Genomic DNA, 18778 nt, shown 5'->3' with positions numbered 1-18778 from the left:
ATATTTTTTTAAAAAATGAAGACTAATATATAAACAAAATTTGAATATTTTTTTTAAAAATGAAGACTAATATATAAACAAAATTTGAATATTTTTTTTAAAATGAAGACTAATAAATAAACAAAATTTGAGTATTTTTTAAAAAGCAAAACACTAATAAATTACAAACATATTACAATTTACAAAATAATAAATAAACAAAATTTCAATATTTTTTTAAAAATGAAGACTAATATATGTACAAAATTTGAATATTTTTTTAAAAGATGAAGACTAATAAATAAACAAAATTTGAATATTTTTTTAAAAAATGAAGACTAATATATAAACAAAATTTGAATATTTTTTTAAAAAATGAAGACTAATATATATACAAAATTTGAATATTTTTTTAAAAAATGAAGACTAATAAATAAACAAAATTTGAATATTTTTTAAAAAGATAAACACTAATAAATAAACAAAATTTCAATATATTTTTAAAAATGAAGACTAATATATGAACAAAATTTGAATATTTTTTTAAATACATGAACAAACAATAAATAAACAGGAATTAAATATTTTATAAAAATGAACAATAAATACACAAAAAATAATTATTTTTAAAATAGAAACAAACAATAAATAAACAAAAAATAAATATTTTTATAAAAAAAACAACTAATAAATAAACAAATATAAATATTTTTTAAACAACAAAAAGACTAATAGAAAAACCAAATTTGAATATTATTTAAAAAACAAGACTTAATAAATAAACAAAATTTGAATATTTTTTTAAAAAATGAAAGACTAATAAATAAACAAAATTTGAATATTTTTTTAAAATACTAACAAACTAATAAATAAACAAAAATAAATATTTTTATAAATACAAGTGAACAATAAATAAACAACAAATAAACGTTGTTTTTCAATACAAATGAAAAATAAATAAAAAGGAAATAAACTTTTTTAAAGTTTCAAATTGTCAACATTCTTAAGTTATACATTATAACTTTTTTAAAACCATTTTGGTTGCCATTTGGATTGTTTTTGCCTGCAGAACCAAATAAACAAATACTTGCTAATTCATAACAATATAACTGTGTAAAAATTTCCGAACTTCTTCTGTTGTCTGTAAAAATCAAATAAAAACAATTAAGATTTTCATGTAAAATATTCATATTTTTTAAAATCAACAACTTTATATTCTTTTAAAATACAAATGTGTACGATTGAAACAGAATTGTATTACTCACAGTAGAGAAGTGGCATATCTACTATGAAACTAACTAAGTTTATGCTTTAAGTTTTCTTATCCCGGATGGACACAAAGCAACTACATTTTCGGTATTCTGCAGCTTGAACTGTTATTTTTTATCGCTGGTTTCAGAAAGGTTCCGTAACAGTTCAAGCTGCATGATTCCAAAAATGTAAGGAGCTATTAACTCTGAGCAATCAAGTAATACTGCAACGTGTGATTTATAATGTATCCAATTATATTACTGTTAATATCACATAAAGTTACTAAATGAACTTTCTATACATCCATTTATGCTGTTGCTTTCGCAGTGTCGCAAGAGTACAATTCTACAGGATTTTGTATTAGAAAAGTACACGGAACACATACATAATTTAAATCAGTTAACCAACTAATTCACTAAAATTGTGTTTCTTAAACACTGGTTTAGACTTGTAGTATGTACATTTGGATAAAACCACCGAACATTCGTAGTTGGTTGTGGATCCGAATCGAATGTATACACAAATTAATTGATATATAAAAATTCAATCAATAGTTTGGGGTTGTATGTATGACATTATCTAAGTTAGAAGTATGTTAACGTATCTGTCGAGTTTCATAGCAATTTGTGGAACGGCCTATGAGTGCACAGCGAATAAACATATTCATTTATATATACATATAAATTAAAGATACATACCTAATGTATTTTTAACTTTTTCCTAGAGAAGACAAGGAAAAAATTCAAAATAAGTATAAAGGAACATATCAGAGCCATAAAAGGAAATAATGAAAATTTGGCAGTAGCAGAACATCGTAATAAAGGAAGATGTGAAATTGTTTTAGATACGATTAAAATAAAGAAAAAGAAACAATTTAAAAACGCAGTGATACGAACATATTTATCCATTGTTTTTGCCACATTCATGGAACCGTATTATTGCTAACAGGAGCAATAGAATGGAAAACTTATAAAAGGAGTACGCTATGTAAAAATGTTATTCATCGTTTGCTGTTGCAGTCACAGGTATGTGAGTAAAAACAAATTCTATTAATTAAACGTTTTAATTATAAAATGTTTTAATTATACTTTAAGTATTAAATGTTTTAATTATACTTTTATAAATGTGTTTTAACTTTATACAGGTTTGTTGATATTATGATGGGAATTCTTCTGTGTATTTATGTACATATCGAAGTAATTAACAAAAATGAAATTGTATGTCGTGCTAACACCAATATATCATTGTCGGGTAATCTTTGTTATATAGTATTGTAAATTTTTATAAATTTTTGTTTTTAGTATTATGTTTTTGTAAACCTGCTGAAAAGGGACCCGAAAGTCCGAAAAACAAAAAAGTGTGTACAGGCGAAATACGTGGTGAACAATAAAGATTGTTTTTTCTGGATAATTTTTTTTAATTGCAGAAACCGAACAGCAGTAAAGTCCTATTAATAAGCGCTGTCCTAGTAGACAATTATGTAAGAAACTGTATAAAATATAGACCTAAAGGCATTTGAAAGTACAGAGCAAAGATTCGATTTAACGAAGAGTTCCACACCAGAAATTTTCATTATATAAATTTTGAAATGTGCCCTTCTCTTATAATTATATGAACAATTATTATTGATTAATTTATTAATTCTTTAATTTCAATTAATATTAAAAGCGTAATCTGAAATGTAACGTTTATACGATTAAGTAAAATATGATGAAAATCGTACACCGATTAAATTGTTTGAACTGAACGAAATGTAATAATTAAAATTCATGCAATCCTCTACATTACTTTTTTAACTTTCTTCGATTTTACTTTCGTCTTCCGAAACAAGAACGGATGGTAAACGCAAGTCTTCGCAAAAATTTCAAAAAACCGTCCATACATTTGGTTGTTTCTTGCTAATAATATGAATATTTTGTCAATAAAATACGAAAATTAAATTATCCATAGTTTATGTAGAAATGTTGGTTTCAAAATAATACTACGAAAGTAATGCAAGCATAATTACAATAAATAATCGGAAATAATGAAAAATGATATATTTAAATTTTTTGAACGAGTTAAAAATTTCCTATTTGAAAGACACGAGTGGTCTTCTGTAAATTTTATCTGTAAATGATTAAATATGAGAAATGAATTCAAATGCTGAACATTTACAAGTGTACATTAATCAAATTCAACGGATTTTGTCAACCATCAGCAAAAATGATCAAATGTTCGTTTCTAACACAAAATTCTCCAATAATTAAATATCTTAATTTGTCTTTTCATAACTTTGCCCATTCTTAAAGTAATATTTGAATATTTACAATCTGATTACATGCATTATTTTTTAAATTTTGAACATATAATTTATAACTCGAATGATTTCGTGCTGTCATTTAAAATGTATAGAATCATTGTAGACACAAGAGAAGAAACGAAAATCTTAAATATACCAAAAGACTATTGAAAGTGAAAGTTTAGTAAAGAATGACAATAAATTTATAAAGTAAAAATATTAAAAAATATTTTCTTACTTCATCATCATCTTCTGCGATGAATTCACCTATGTCTGAAGATCCATTTCCAATTGCTGACGTCTCTTTATTCTCTTCCATTGGCTCTTTGTTCCCATTAGCTTCTACAAAATAATCATTTAACAATTTATCTTTCGTAAATTATATCACAATTATCGTATTCAAACATATTTATTATAAGAAACTTCACCCGGCTAATAAGTTTATATAGAAATATATATGTATAAGGCATAACCTGTAGAGGAAGTCATAGAGTAGTACCATTGTGTAAACAGTTAGGTAATATAATATAATTACTATGAAAATAAATTCGAACTCAGATCTCTCTCATTGTGATAGGATTAAAGCATTAAAAATATGATATACATTAAATATTAATACAAAAATCTGCGTACGTTCCACGAATTGTCTGTGATTTAATCGGACTTGAATACGGGTGCAGATTACTACTTCGAATTCTATTAAATAAACGGGTTTCGATAATAATAATCACACCGACTTTATATACAAGAAATTACATTTAACTTTCGTGCTACATATCACAAGAATTCGAATTTAGTTCTCGATGTCTCAGTTCAACAAGCATTTAATTTACATTTATACATTACTGTATCTGTCTACATCACACACTCAAAGAATCGAGAAAAACCTTAATTTTAAAAATACGGACAAGTTATATATAATATTGTCAGTGATAATAATGTGGGGTTCGGGGCCGTCAAGATGTTTTCTTACGTACGTTTTTGATAGGGTCCTGCTACCAGGTGTGTTTTACCGGACACACCACCGATTGAGATGAAGTAAATGACTAAGGCGCGAGGGTAAGAGTCACTCTGAAGTCCAGGAATGAGCCTCTCAGGAGGAAGAATACAGAGTCAGATATGAACAATTAAAAGGAATTTATTAGCCAAAAAAAAAAAAAACTGAAAGTTCAGAATAGAGTTATCAAATCCGATTTTTGGAAATCAGCCTATCATTATCTATACAACGAGGAGGGTGTCTAAAGGGGGGTATTCGAACTACGCGACTCACAACATACCATTTGAACAAGATGTCTTCTTTCGTCTATTTCGACAGTTGGTCAATCTCTTGATCCTGTTTCCTCTCGCTGTTTCTTACTCGTACTGCTCTGGTACTGTCTGGACTAAACTGCACTTTCTGGCTGCTTAAGTCCTATGTCTGTCTGACCGCCTCTGGTCTATTCTTTCTTGTTTGTTGTCCTGAGTCTGCTCTCACTTACTGCCTGTCTTGAGTGTGAGAATTATACTCTGTCTTGAGTATGATAATTATACTGGTGAGAGTCTCTGTCTCTCTGAGTATGAGAATGATACTGCTATGTTGAGTATGGGAATCATACTAATTTTTGTCGGGCTGGAGCTCTCCTTTTAAATACTTCCAGCATGAAAAGGTTCATCATCTGGTGATGACCCATTTGGAATGTCATCATCAAGTAATGATTTATTTGCAGTGTCGTCATCGCAGCTGAGATGATTGTTCTCTGTTGTTTTTATTTGGCAATGACCTCTAGCTTTTGTAGAGTCATCATTGAGTCGATGTGACTCATCTTGTTTTTGGGGCAGTTCTCATCATTACTCATTGACTGCTTTCTCATTTTTCCCTTGGCATGTTGTGAGATTTGGATAATAAACTGTTTTATTCTAATCGCTGTAAGTCAACATCAAAATCCATAAGAGGGGGGTCCCTAGATTGGTAAAATAGGCAAATTTCCTCTTACAACTTCGGTTGTTGTTTAAAATGCAATTAAAATTCACTCGAATACATAATTATCAAAAAAAGTAAAAATAAGTGATTAAGTAAATATTATTATATTACAAATGTTGTAAACAGTAATTCACAAAATGTTAACATCGAGGTATTTTTGGAAGGAAGAAATGCTGGTCCTCACAATAACGTGTAAAATCTTAATAAAGACCGATTCTCCACCAGACGTGATGGGTGACCCACTTCTATTTTTCACCTCTTCGACCTTTAACCTTCGAACCTTTGAACAGCCCCGATAGTCCTTATGTTCAAGTTATCGTGCAAATTTCGGTTTGTAATGTTTACCTATCCCGAAATATTAAACGAAATAGCAACGAAAAAACCCCTCAACGTAAAAGCGAGTTGAACACTGCTCAACTCGCTTTTACGTTGGTTTTACGACCTGCTCAGGCGTAAAAGCTTTTACGGTGAGGGGTTTTACGGCCCTTTTACGGCTAGTAGAGTCGCGGCCTAAAGGCAAATGCCTCACGATTAAATTATTATAGCAGCCGAAAAATAAAATTAATCCAATTATATTGCTTGTGTGTTAAAATTGCAGAAAATTTAAAAATTATTAGAAATTTCTTGACGTATACTTTGACAGATGATAAATTAATTGTCAATTAAATTTGATATCTGAAATGAGTACACAGCAAAACAATGAATTATGTCAAAAATAACAACATTGTGTCTTTTGCGATCATTTCATTCGTTTGTTCACTCCACCTGAATAATGTTTTCGGTGAATATACGTTAAAATTGCTATTTAAACAGTAACAAAAATCATTACCAACAGTGTTTTTGATGAAATAAACTGAATCTTTCTAGAAATAAACATTTTGAAATTAATTTTTCTATATTTTTGAATTGTTTCGAAAATAATAAACTACGACATGCGATACACGTGAAAGACTGCGGATGGATAATTAACATTAAGTTACTAAATTTAAAGAGATTTTAACACAATGAGTTTCACATTAAATCATTCCTTAATAATTTTTAAACAAATTATTTTATGCATCGGAAAATTTTTTATAATTTTTTTATGACCTCACCTTCATCCAATACTTTTACATTTTCATTTAATGCTAACGGTTCTTCGTTCATTCCCGGTTTTTTATCGGAATCCTGTAAAAAGTGAAAAATTCTGATTTCTGATAGGATAATCTTACAGCACTCGTAGTGTTTTTTTTTATTAACTCAGAAAATATTTATTTAATAATAAATAAACAATTTGCAGCCATTTTAAATAACACATTTTATAAGATTGTGCATTGTTAAAATGGGTTTTTCACTTTTAATTTTTTAAATGATAAGAATTATTAAATTAGTTTTAATTATTTCGATTGAACTGTAACTTACAGCAGAAGACGATTCTGTTTTTCTCTGGTTATCAGCAATTTTTTTGCGTTCTCGTTCCGCCTGAGCTCTCAGTACCATGATACAATGTACTATCTCGTCAACGGAATCTTGGATGGTTTTTTTTCTCGAATTAGATGTTATTTGTTCATTTTCATCATGAACTTTCGTTTCAATATCATCACCTAGACAATAAAAGTAAACGCAATAAACACAGAAATTCGTAAAACTTTCTTCGCTGAATTCAAAAATTATATACGAATTTGAGGAAGAGAAACAAAGCAAATTGCAAACAGTTTACGCCAAATAAACAGTTGAAATTGTTATTCTAGAAAAATATTTTGGAAACTTTATTCTATAGCAAATCGACAAAAATATAGAATAAAAATGCAAAAAAAAAATTATCTGATTTCTATTTAGAAATTTTTTAATTTAAACGTGATATATCAGCATAAATATTGCATTGTAATTTGACATTATTGTGTGCAAAGTGTAAATTGTTTCAATCATAAAGTCAACTGAAAATGTAATATTACTGAAGAGTTATTCTCAGTCAAAGTAAATGAACGGATATTAACATATACTCAGAAGCTTACTTTATCTTCATTGATAGAATTGAATTAAAAGTCTGAGTAAAATGTGTTTTAAATATTTAGTTTGTAGATTAACTTGAAAAATGTAAATAATCGAATGTTCATTTATATTACAGTTGTGACAACTTTTTATAAGATTATTTTAAATTAACAAGAGATTTAAATGTTATTTTTGAATATTTTATTTTATTGTAAAAATGTTGTTGTAATTTCTGTTTGCTACTCTTTATTCATTTTAATGGAACCGAATATTTAAATAATAGAAATGATGCAGAAATAAAATAATTAATTGTTATTTATTTGTAGAAAATACGTTTAATGCTCTAATTGTCTCCAGCATAAAACCAATGCAAAGTTAAATATCGTTCCACCGTATAACATTTTTATTGGGATTTCTAAACATCCCGTAGAAAATTACTGTTAATTGCATGTGTTTATATTCATTGCGAACACGTTATTAAAGAGTTAGTATAATAATAATACGATAAAAAGAGTTTAACTTACTCGAAAAATTCATTTTGTAAATTAAACTTTCGCATTCGATAATTCTTCACCGAACAATTAATTCACTCGACAATCGCCGAAAAAGTATTATCTATATTTATTGTTTATGTAACAATGAAAAACGGGCTTACGGAATGATAATCGCAGCGCGTGCTTATTTACGCGCTGCGATTACGCGAAAATATTATAAATTTGAAAATCGACTGATGTATAATACTGTCAATTTTAAGGAAGTTGCTTTTTTTTTCCTACGGCCGACTTAACGGAGAGTCAGAAACGGTTTTTACACACGCCACTAGTTTGTGTAAGGTCTCCGAAACGGGGGGGGGGAGTTTTATTCCCAACCGTCGGGATGCTAAGGGCTATCCGTATATGGGTCGTGACAGAGGAGGCAAATGATGACAAGTTTTTTCACATGAAAACCGTTTATTTGTAACATAAATGCCTACATCGTCGATCGACAGTCCTTCACTGATCCAGACGAGAACCTTGGCGTCGGTCGCACTTAGGGGCGGATGAGAAGGATCGCTGGGTGTTGGGGATTATCAGAGATACACAGAGACGTCTCGGGCGATGGCACAATATTCTATGAAGCACACGGTGAGCTTAATCCAGAGGCGACAGTTCTTATTTCTGAGGAGACTCTCTTTCGACCTTAAAGTCTCAGTTTTTATAAATTTTTCTCGTGCACTATGCACCTTTCGGATTGGTCCCTCGTCTCTTTTCTCGCTTCCCGATTGGTCTCCCCTTTGTTTCCAAGCGCGAAACGAGACCATCTCGGGTCGCGGGAAAGGTCCGATTCGAGGTGTACAGTACATCTGATATTTCTTTGTCGACTCTGCTCGAGATTGTTTATAATACTATAACACCTGCACTCATAATTCAAGCCATTGTTTGTAATTTCCTTGACGTTTAAATCTTTAACGATCTTTTTAGTCTGTCAAAAATTTCCCTCTTTCCGAGAAAGTTTATCCCATCAAACATTTATAAATACTCGAGTCAATGATCTACCTGTTTATGAGCGCTCGTGCTAAAGTTTACAGATTATTTGACACGTGTTCGACCAATTCCGAGTCTCGTTATTTACAATTTTGTGTCGCGTTGTTTAGATCAAAGGGTTTTTCTCTTTCGTAATACAATTTATCGTTATCACTTTTCTTTCGCAAGAATTTCGCGATTTATTCGCTTTCGAACTTGTCTGGGGACTTACAGCAGTATTAATAGCTCAGGCGTATAAAGAACATTCCTTTTATCTTAAGGAATCCGTTTGAATCCGGTTTAGTTACACAAAAAGTTTTCAGATGAACAAAATTTTTTAGAATGTTCCTGGTTTCAGCCACAATCTTCTGAGCTCGATTAAACTAGTAATAAGAACAAAATGTATGCTTTATTTTTACCATCCAGAGCAAGAACATCTAAAACAATACACTAAATCTTGTAACTCCTTAAATCGGAAAATGCTTAAGTGGGGAATAATTCGAACATAAATTTCGTTTTATGGTTTTATATCTTCTTGAATTGTGAAATTTTGTAATCAAATAAAACCGCTGACCACATAAAGATATGCACAATAAACAATAATCAATGTTTATTCGTTATTCTCCGTTTATTTTACTGATTTCCAGAGCAACGAGTAACGAATACAAAAGTAACGAGTAGGTACTATTAGCCTAAAACCAGGGGTAATCAAACTGATCGAAGATTATTCTGATCGTTCAAATCGTGTATACAAACGAACTATAGCGATTTGATCAATCACTATCCACGTAAACAAACACTATCTTGGATTAACTGGATCGCGATGAAATTAACCCGAACGAAGGGTAGGATCGTTTGGATTGGATAAGAAAAGATTAAAGACGGCAGCCTCCATGGTTAAAGTCACTCTTATAGTTAAAAGCAAAGAAATATGTTTTACTGTCGAAATGAAAAGTACTTAAAAGTTGTAAACGGTAAGTGAAACATCATTATTAATTAAAATATCCGGTTAACTGAGATAAGTATTAAAGTATAGTTTTGCTAGATTGTACGGAAAGAATGCATGGCGTGCACTCAAGTTTTGCCGTTTGTGAGCAATTTTATTCACAGAGTAAATACGATTCGATCATACTTGTATACTTTCCGCCAACTAAAACGCATAACAGAAGCGATTTGTATCACGTAGCAAAGACTGATTTGATCTTGCAGATCGATCCATCTGAAACAAAATGTATATGTACCCCAGTAATCGACTCTTATAGTTAAAATTAGATGAAATCTGAGAGAGACGTGAGAAAGAAAGCAGTTTTGCGGAAATTGGAGAGGAGTCCGCAGTACGTTGTAGAAAGAATATAGACGATCATCATTGAAATGCAGAATCGAAAGGACTCTTCATCTTTACCTCCTCATCATGTGTTCAAGAGGTGCTTGCTCAATCGTACATAAAAAAAAGTTTTTATATGTAATACATAAAAGTGGGGAGATAAAGGGGACGGTGATAAAAGGAGTGAAGAGATAATGTGGGTCGTGTGTATCTGCACTTGGGTCGGACTTAATGACAACTTTATCCGTTATTAGCATTTACAATTTTTTATAAAACCCATCGTTATTCTCAAAATTAAGCCTTTGGCCATTGTATAATAGTTAAAATATGAAAAGGTTTATAATAAAATATAACAGATAACGTTACCAAAATTTCAAATATTGCCGAGAAAGTTGAGCAACTCGTTGCTGGTTTATTTAGCATTTGATTAATATTATTATCAGAAAAAAATTCAATATTTTAGAAAGAAGTTTTTTGTATGTACAGTACATAAACGTGCATACAAAAAACTTCTTTGATGTTTCATATTGATGTTTTATACTAAATCATTCGATAAAATTTCAAATGATAACAAATTTCATTTCATTAACAAAATTACCAATGTTAAATTAAAACAAATTAAAGTTATTGTGTGAAACGACAATTTTACTCTTTGTATCAATTTGTACTTATATTCAATACAAATGACTTAATAAATAAAAACAGGAAATTTGTTAAAATAAGTATAAAGTGTAAGTTCTACTTCCTCTAGATTGCCATTGGGTGTTGCAATTCCGTCCTTTCACAGCGCGCAGAATTGTTTCTATTCCAAGCAGGATGGACCGTAAAAAAAGTAAGCTTAAATCATTATCAATATAATTTAATATAAGCTAGTTCTATAGATGGGAAGATAGTCAATATTTTAATCTTTCAGTCGTCAATCGAGTACAACTATATGTAATTCTAACTTGTGAACTTCGATAAAACCCAATTTTATTAATGTAATATACAGTAAAACCCGTGTAATGTGAAATTGCACGATACGGAATTATTTTCCCTTTTTGAACTGGTTTTAGTTTTATTTTTTTGTTTTCGGAATATAGTTTTTCACGCTTTGCTGTAAACGTTATAGTTTCGAGAATCGTTAATTATGAATGTAGCTTCTATTATAACAGTTTGGAAGTAAATGCAAATAGTAAAGGAATGTCGAGGTTTATTATTGTTTTATTAATTTTTTTAAAAAAATATTATTTATAAAAAATAAATTATTCGAAAAATTTAATATTACAAGAAAACCGATTGGTTTAATTTCGCAAACCTGCATATTTACAGATTATGAAATCTTTATTTATATTAACTAAAAACATTTTAAATACTGGCTTCAGCTACATTTGTAGTAGTTAATATTATGATATAAAAATCAAATTGTTTATATAGCTGACCTCCAGAACACTTATTTTCTGAAATTTTTAGTATATTTATTTTTATATTTATAACTGAACAGCCTGGACTGGTAGCAAATATACGCCCATATAAGTTAGTTTTGTTTTTCTTTTCTAAACTTTTTCTGTTTGTGGGCACCAAGAAGGCCTTTTTACAAGCTCATTATTCAGCCAAGCCCACGGAGGGCAGTAGGGTGATGAGAGACAAGGACTAGACATATCCAGATGGCTATCGAATTGAAAAACCTGTCTGGATTCGATCTGGGTTCCCAAAACGGTAGATGCCACGATAATCGCTCGGCCATTCGTCCGTCTAGGCCAATATATAATATTGTATGCATATAGCCGGTAGATCCACTCCGGAAAGTCAAATAAATCTTTTTCGTTCATGTATTATTTACTATTTTTATTTTTTTTAGCGGTCTTTGGTAGTTACCGAGCATAAGTTTAATACGGGGGCATCGTGGCGGCCTAAGATCCAAAAAATTATGATTAGTTCGTTTGAAATTGAATGTTACAAAATCCCATCTTGGCAGCCCGAATGTTATTTCGCATGGCTTTTTAAAAAGCAGTCCACGCTTGAATCGAAGCCAGTCATTCAAAAATTTCAAGTAATAAACCGCTTTTGTCGTAAGCCAGATTTATGTTCGTATGGGCCGTACCACGATGGCTTATGGCGTGAATTGAAATGATGTTTTAAAACTTTAATACATAGACAATGCTTGTATTTTGTTCATTATTTTATTTTTCTTAAGTAAAATGTAACTTATATTAAAATAAAATAACGATCCCGAGCAAACGGCTCACCTGGAAACCAGCTTCCTCCGTGAGACAGTCCTCTGTTGTGATTGAAACGTGTTGGGCTTCTATACTGTGTAGTACATTATTTATGTGGAATCATAAATGAATAATGTTTCATAGATTTGAGAGAATTCGTAACTATGTTCGAATTTCAGACCTGACAAAATAGAGATAGCAGTTATTGATGGAGGCTTACAATTTTACGGTTCAGACAAAGTGAAATTAAATCTTAACCACTTTCTGAGATTTACTCCAAAGTATCATATATCAAAAACTTTTTTTTATGTACGATTGAGCAAGCAACTCTCGAACACATGATGAGGAGGTAAAGATGAAGAGTCCTTTCGATCCTGCATTTCAATGATGATCGTCTATATTCTTTTTACAACGTACTGCGGACTTTTCTCTTTCTCGCAAAACTACTTTCTTTCTCACGTCTCTCTCAGATTTCATCTAATTTTAACTATAAGAGTCGATTACTGGGGTACATATACATTTTGTTTCAGATGGATCGATCTGCAAGATCAGATCAGTCTTTGCTATGTGATACAAATCGCTTCTGTTATGCGTTTTATTGGCGGAAAGTATACAAGTATGATCGAATCGTATTTACTCTGTGAATGAAATTGCTCACAAAACGGCAAAACTTGAGTGCACGCCATGCATTCTTCCGTATAATCTCGCAAAATTGTCTTTTAATACTAATGAAGATCTAGTGATGTTTCCCAAACTCCGTCTCGTTGAGTTGGGTTCCGTGTATATCACGATCAGATAGTTGATTCAGGTTCGATGGAAAGTACACCTCCACACTCAATTCAGAGAATATTTACGGTTTATTTACAAAACAAAATACGTATAATGTACAAGTTCAACAACATAATATATACAGGACAACGAAGTGTGGTGTGTCACGTATTGGATTGGCTTCCGGGAACTATTAAACTCTCAGAGAGGCCTCAGTCAGCCTGTGGAGTTGGCTCAACTGCACGGTCAGTCCAGTCTCCGCACTAACCCGTCTCTGAGATGTTTACCAGAGGAAAACACTCTCTCTACGCTCAGTGGGCTTCCCACATGCCTGCGACTACCGTGTACCAGTCTCTTGCCTTTTTCTCCTTCATCCGCTATTTAAGGGTTTTTTGAACGGAAAACCTCTGACCAATCACAAACCGTTCTTTCGTGAACAGCTTACACTTAGGTCCGCTGTTATCCGACTAGAGTGGAGCTTACATTAACGTTCGCCACTTGTTTACGTTTAATAGTTTTTTCTTATATGGCAAGCGGCCTATCGTCTGACCACAGGTGGGTCCAATTGACAAAGTCGGCGCTTACTTTGTTCTCTCTGCTAAAAGCCAATACTTTACAATACTTACTTTTTCATCTCAGTTTATCGGATATTTTAATTAATAATAATATTTCACTTACCATTTACAAGTTTTTAGTACTTTTCATTTTTTCGACAGTAAAACACATTTCTTTGCTCTCAGCTATAAATGTGACTTTAACCATAGAGGCTGCCATCTTTTATCTTTTTTATCCGATCCAAACTATACTACGCTTCGTTCGGGTTAATTTCATCGTGATCATAGATAGTGTTTGTTTACGTGGATAGTGATTGATCAAATCGCTATAGTTCGTTTGTATACACGATTTGAACGATCAGAATAATCTTCGATCAGTTTGATTACCCCTGGTTTTAAGCTAATAGTACCTACTCGTTACTTTTGTATTCGTTACTCGTTGCTCTGGAAATCAGTAAAATAAACGGAGAATAACGAATAAACATTGATTATTGTTTATTGTGCATATCTTTATGTGGTCAGCGGTTTTATTTGATTACAAAATTTCACAATTCAAGAAGATATAAAACCATAAAACGAAATTTATGTTCGAATTATTCCCCACTTAAGCATTTTCCGATTTAAGGAGTTACAAGATTTAGTGTATTGTTTTAGATGTTCTTGCTCTGGATGGTAAAAATAAAGCATACATTTTGTTCTTATTACTAGTTTAATCGAGCTCAGAAGATTGTGGCTGAAACCAGGAACATTCTAAAAAATTTTGTTCATCTGAAAACTTTTTGTGTAACTAAACCGGATTCAAACGGATTCCTTAAGATAAAAGGAATGTTCTTTATACGCCTGAGCTATTAATACAACTATAAAATTACAGAATCGTTAAACTATACAAAGTTAATAAATTAATTGTTATTTTCAAAGCCAGAAAATCTCTCCAACAGTGGAACAAAACCGAACAGAAGATTGCGTAGGAATTAATGAATGTGTTACTTTTGTTTCTGTCATTATTACAATACAGTTAGTACTTCCCAACTGTTATAGAATACAGTGTACATAATTTACATGTTCTCAATTTTTTAACGTATTAAGTATATCTTAACAATGCGGTTGTTATTGTTGTTTATTTATAATAACAAAGTAACTATTATTGTTCATTCATAGCATAGTACAATGTTATATAATTGTTTTTATAATATGTTAGTTACATAAAGCGCTAAAACACAAAATTCATGTTTTGTGAGGTCCCAAAAATATACATAAATTTAATCTTTGAGCCATAGTTAATAACATAAATCGATGAATATTATTTTAATATGAAATAGATCTTCTATTATTCTTAATGACTTGAAAATGCGATTAGTAATTGATTTAATAAAATTGTTTAAGATCCCTGGATTTATTTGAAACCAGTACACAAAGATTTTTTGTTTAAGTTTTGAAATTGTTGTAAAATATCTGTTATTAGCATAAATTTTTCAAGCAACAATACCCCACAATTTTTAATTCGGTTCATGTCCGGGCTTCTTGATGGAGACTTCATAATTTGAACATAATGATCTTCGAGTCGTTTAGTTGTTGAGCTTGAACAATGAAAACTGGCATTGTCCTATTGAAAAATCGAATCAGGTCTTCCAATTTTTTCTCCGATAGATAATATATTATTTTTTAGTACTTTGTGATGTGATTTTGAGTCTTCCTAATCGATGTTTAGAGTGTTTTGATGATGATTTTCCCAAAATGTTATAAATTCTAGTAGAGCTGTTTGTTAAAACAGAAATTTTCTTAACACGACAACTTTCTGCTTTTAATTTCCATATTCCTGTAATTTCTTCCATACTAAACTCTCTTCCATGTGGTATTTTGGAAAGTTTTTGATTCAATGTTTAATTTATTACTTGACAACAAAGTTAAACTATTACTTGATGTCATTTATTATTGTTTTCGTAATTTTAAATTTACTTTAAATTTATAAGGTAGAAAGTACTGTGATCGCTCAAATTTTGATTTCTCGTGTTTTTTATTTCTCTATGTTTTCCCACTTGAGGAGCCCAAATATTTAAGAAATTTCCCTTACAAAATTCGTATATGTGTGTATGTATATGTCGACATCAATTTTCCATTATATTTCAGAACTGGATGAGCCAAAAATTTTCAAATTTAGCAGGTTAATTTCTATGTATGAGAAATTAATATTATTAAATTTTGGTACTTACAGGACAAGGCTAGAGAGCTAGAAGCCACATGTCATATATCTAATGGAGTCGGACTTAATGACGATTTTACTCGTTATTAGCATTTACAATTGATTTTGAAACTTATCTTTCCCTGAAAATTAAGCCCTTTGCCTTTTGATAATTATTAGTGATATAAATATTATTCTAAAAATAAAATTCCATACTAACAAATTTTAACTTCAAGCTAATGTCATAGTGTTTTTTAAATTTAAATATTTTTTTAAATAGAAAAATTTCTCATAATTCAACAAAATTACTCCTGTTAAACTTTTGTTAATAATTGAATTATATATCGTAGTGTAATTAAACTTAATTACTTAACGTTCCCGGAAACTCGAGAAGAGCCATTCTCAACTTCTACAGTATAAATCCAACTTAGTTATTCTTCAGTGTTAACGAAATTGCATTGTTAATAATGAAGAAACCATTTTTTCTCTGTAAACTATTCTCCGTGTTAATTAATAGGCCCATTTTTGCATGGTTAATGAAAAGTTAAAACAAAGTTAACCTTTCCAAAATTTCAGATATCACTAAAAATGCTAGTAGTATCAAATAGTATGTATTGACTTAATTTTTTTTTATATTAAATTTATTTATTTTTACTTATTAATAAATAAATACATTAAGAATTTTGTAATAAAGAATTTTTGACGTAAAATGTATCATTTTACGTCAAAAATTCTTTATTACAAAATTATTATATTTTCTCTTGTAACTACAAAATAAAACCTTTATATTAACTTTTTTCTGAAATTATTTATTTTTAGTATTTAAGGATATTCCAAAAGCAGTTGCTCCCGAAAACAGGTATAATTATCTATTTATTTTATAAATAGTTAAAGAAATTTTTATTTGGCAATATTATTTTCTTTTATTGATTAGAAATCAAAGAAAATACCCCTCTTCAGAACCTAAGGAAACAAATAAACCAAAAGAAAAAAGTTCTGGAAACGATGGAAAAGGAAAAGAAAAGAAAAATAATTGTTGAATAAAAGAATTAAATATGAAAGCAGATGATACTAAATACTGAAAATGTTCTGATAAATTTAACAGTATATGTCTTAATTAAATCTTTTACTGCATTTATTTTTCTAGACTACTATTTTACAACAGTTGTTTTCTTTGACTATAAGCATTTTTATACAGTGCATCCCAAAAGTATAAATAATCAACATTATATTACTTTTCAGAATCGTTAGGAATTTAAGAAAAATTAGAATAATTTCATTTGTATACTCGAATTACTTTACACTGATAATTTTAAAATTAAAGATCATTATTTAACAACAAAAATATATTTTTGAATGTCCCAAAAATATAGATAATAAAACAGAACTGCAAAATTTCAAGCATAAAAAACTTACAATTACAAAAATAATAATAAATAATGTCAAGTAACACTTTAACTTTGTTGTCAAAGTAATAATTTGAATATTGAATCAAAACTTTTCAAAATGCCACATGGAAGAAAGTTTAGTATGGAAAAAATTGCAAGAATATGGAAATTACGTTAATGTTGCCTTAGGTGCCAAGATGGCGGCTTGCCTCTGATTCCAGCAAGGAAACAGTGGGACGCTCGTTCTAACCTAACCTAACCTATTCTAATAATTTAGTTGCTAATAATTATGGTAATTTATTAGGATAGGTTAGGTCAGGTTAAAACGAGCGTCCCACTGTTTCTTGCTGGAAACAGAGGCAAGCCGCCATCTTGGCACCTAAGGTAACATTAACCGGAAAGTAAAAGTAAAAGGCTGTCGTGTCAAGAAAATTTCTGTTTTAATGAATAGATCTACTAGAATTTATAACATTTTGGGAAAATCATCACCAAAACGTTCTAAACATCAATCAGGAAGACTCAAAATCACATCTAAAAGGAATGGTAATCGAATTGTGCGTCTTGCATCACAATAAATCACGGGATAAATCAATTCGTGAAATTTTGTTTAAAAGTAAATTAAAAATATCAAAAAGCACTATTCATCAAAGAATTTCAGCAGCTCCGCATATAAAATTTGCTGCCGTGATGAAAAAAACCACCACTAACACAAACTGTCAACAAAGCAGTGGGCTAAAGATCACATGGTGTGAAATTACCAATGGCTCTCAGTTGTTTTCAGTGATGAAAAGAAATTTAATTTGGATTGCTTAATTACTAACGTGAAATTAGTAAAAAGGACTGCAGTTTTTTAGCAGGCAACAGACTGGTGGTTCTGTTATGGTGTGGGGCTGATTTGGATTTAATGTTTTATGAAATTTAGTGATTTTAACTGGTATACAGACATATAAAAGTTATCAAGAAGTACTAAAAAATAATAAAAATAATTTAATATCTATTGGAGAAAAAATTGGAAAACCTGATTGGATTTTGAAACAGGACAATGCCAGTATTCATTGTTCACACTTAACAACCAAGCGGCCAGCAAGAAGCCCGGACATAAATTCGATTGAGAACTTATGGGTGCATTCTTGCTCGAAAACTGTATGCTAACAACAGGCATTTTACGACAGTTTCAGAGCTTAAACAAAAAATCATTGAGTGCCGGTTTGAAATGGATCCAGAAATCTTACAATTTAATTAAATCAATTTCTCAATCGCATTTTTGAAGTCATTAAACATAATGGCAGTTCTATCATACAACATATTAAAACAATTTTCACCAACTTATGTTATTAACTATGCCTCAAAGTTTAAATTTATCTATATTTTTGGGACATCACAAAACAAGGATTTTGTCTTTTTTATTATGTTTCGTGCTATT

General features: G+C 30.2%; 2 long non-coding RNA genes across 2 annotated transcripts; both read left to right on the top strand.

Annotated features, from left to right (window-relative positions):
• The first annotated feature begins 2149 nt into the window (after window positions 1-2149).
• Window positions 2150-2693, top strand: LOC136989655 (uncharacterized). Its single transcript, XR_010882937.1, has 3 exons — window positions 2150-2255; window positions 2375-2447; window positions 2532-2693. It is a non-coding gene; the product is annotated as an uncharacterized lncRNA (long non-coding RNA).
• A 14100-nt stretch (window positions 2694-16793) lies between these two features.
• On the top strand, window positions 16794-17049 carry LOC136989720 (uncharacterized). The gene is made up of 2 exons (XR_010882950.1): window positions 16794-16826; window positions 16902-17049. It is a non-coding gene; the product is annotated as an uncharacterized lncRNA (long non-coding RNA).
• Window positions 17050-18778: the final 1729 nt, after the last annotated feature.

The sequence above is a fragment of the Centruroides vittatus genome, unplaced genomic scaffold (genome assembly GCF_030686945.1).
Source record: "Centruroides vittatus isolate TY-2023 unplaced genomic scaffold, ASM3068694v2 scaffold_752, whole genome shotgun sequence".
NCBI classification, from domain to species: domain Eukaryota; kingdom Metazoa; phylum Arthropoda; class Arachnida; order Scorpiones; family Buthidae; genus Centruroides; species Centruroides vittatus.
Note: the sequence above shows the minus strand (reverse complement) of the source record. Positions and strands in the feature narration are given on the sequence as shown.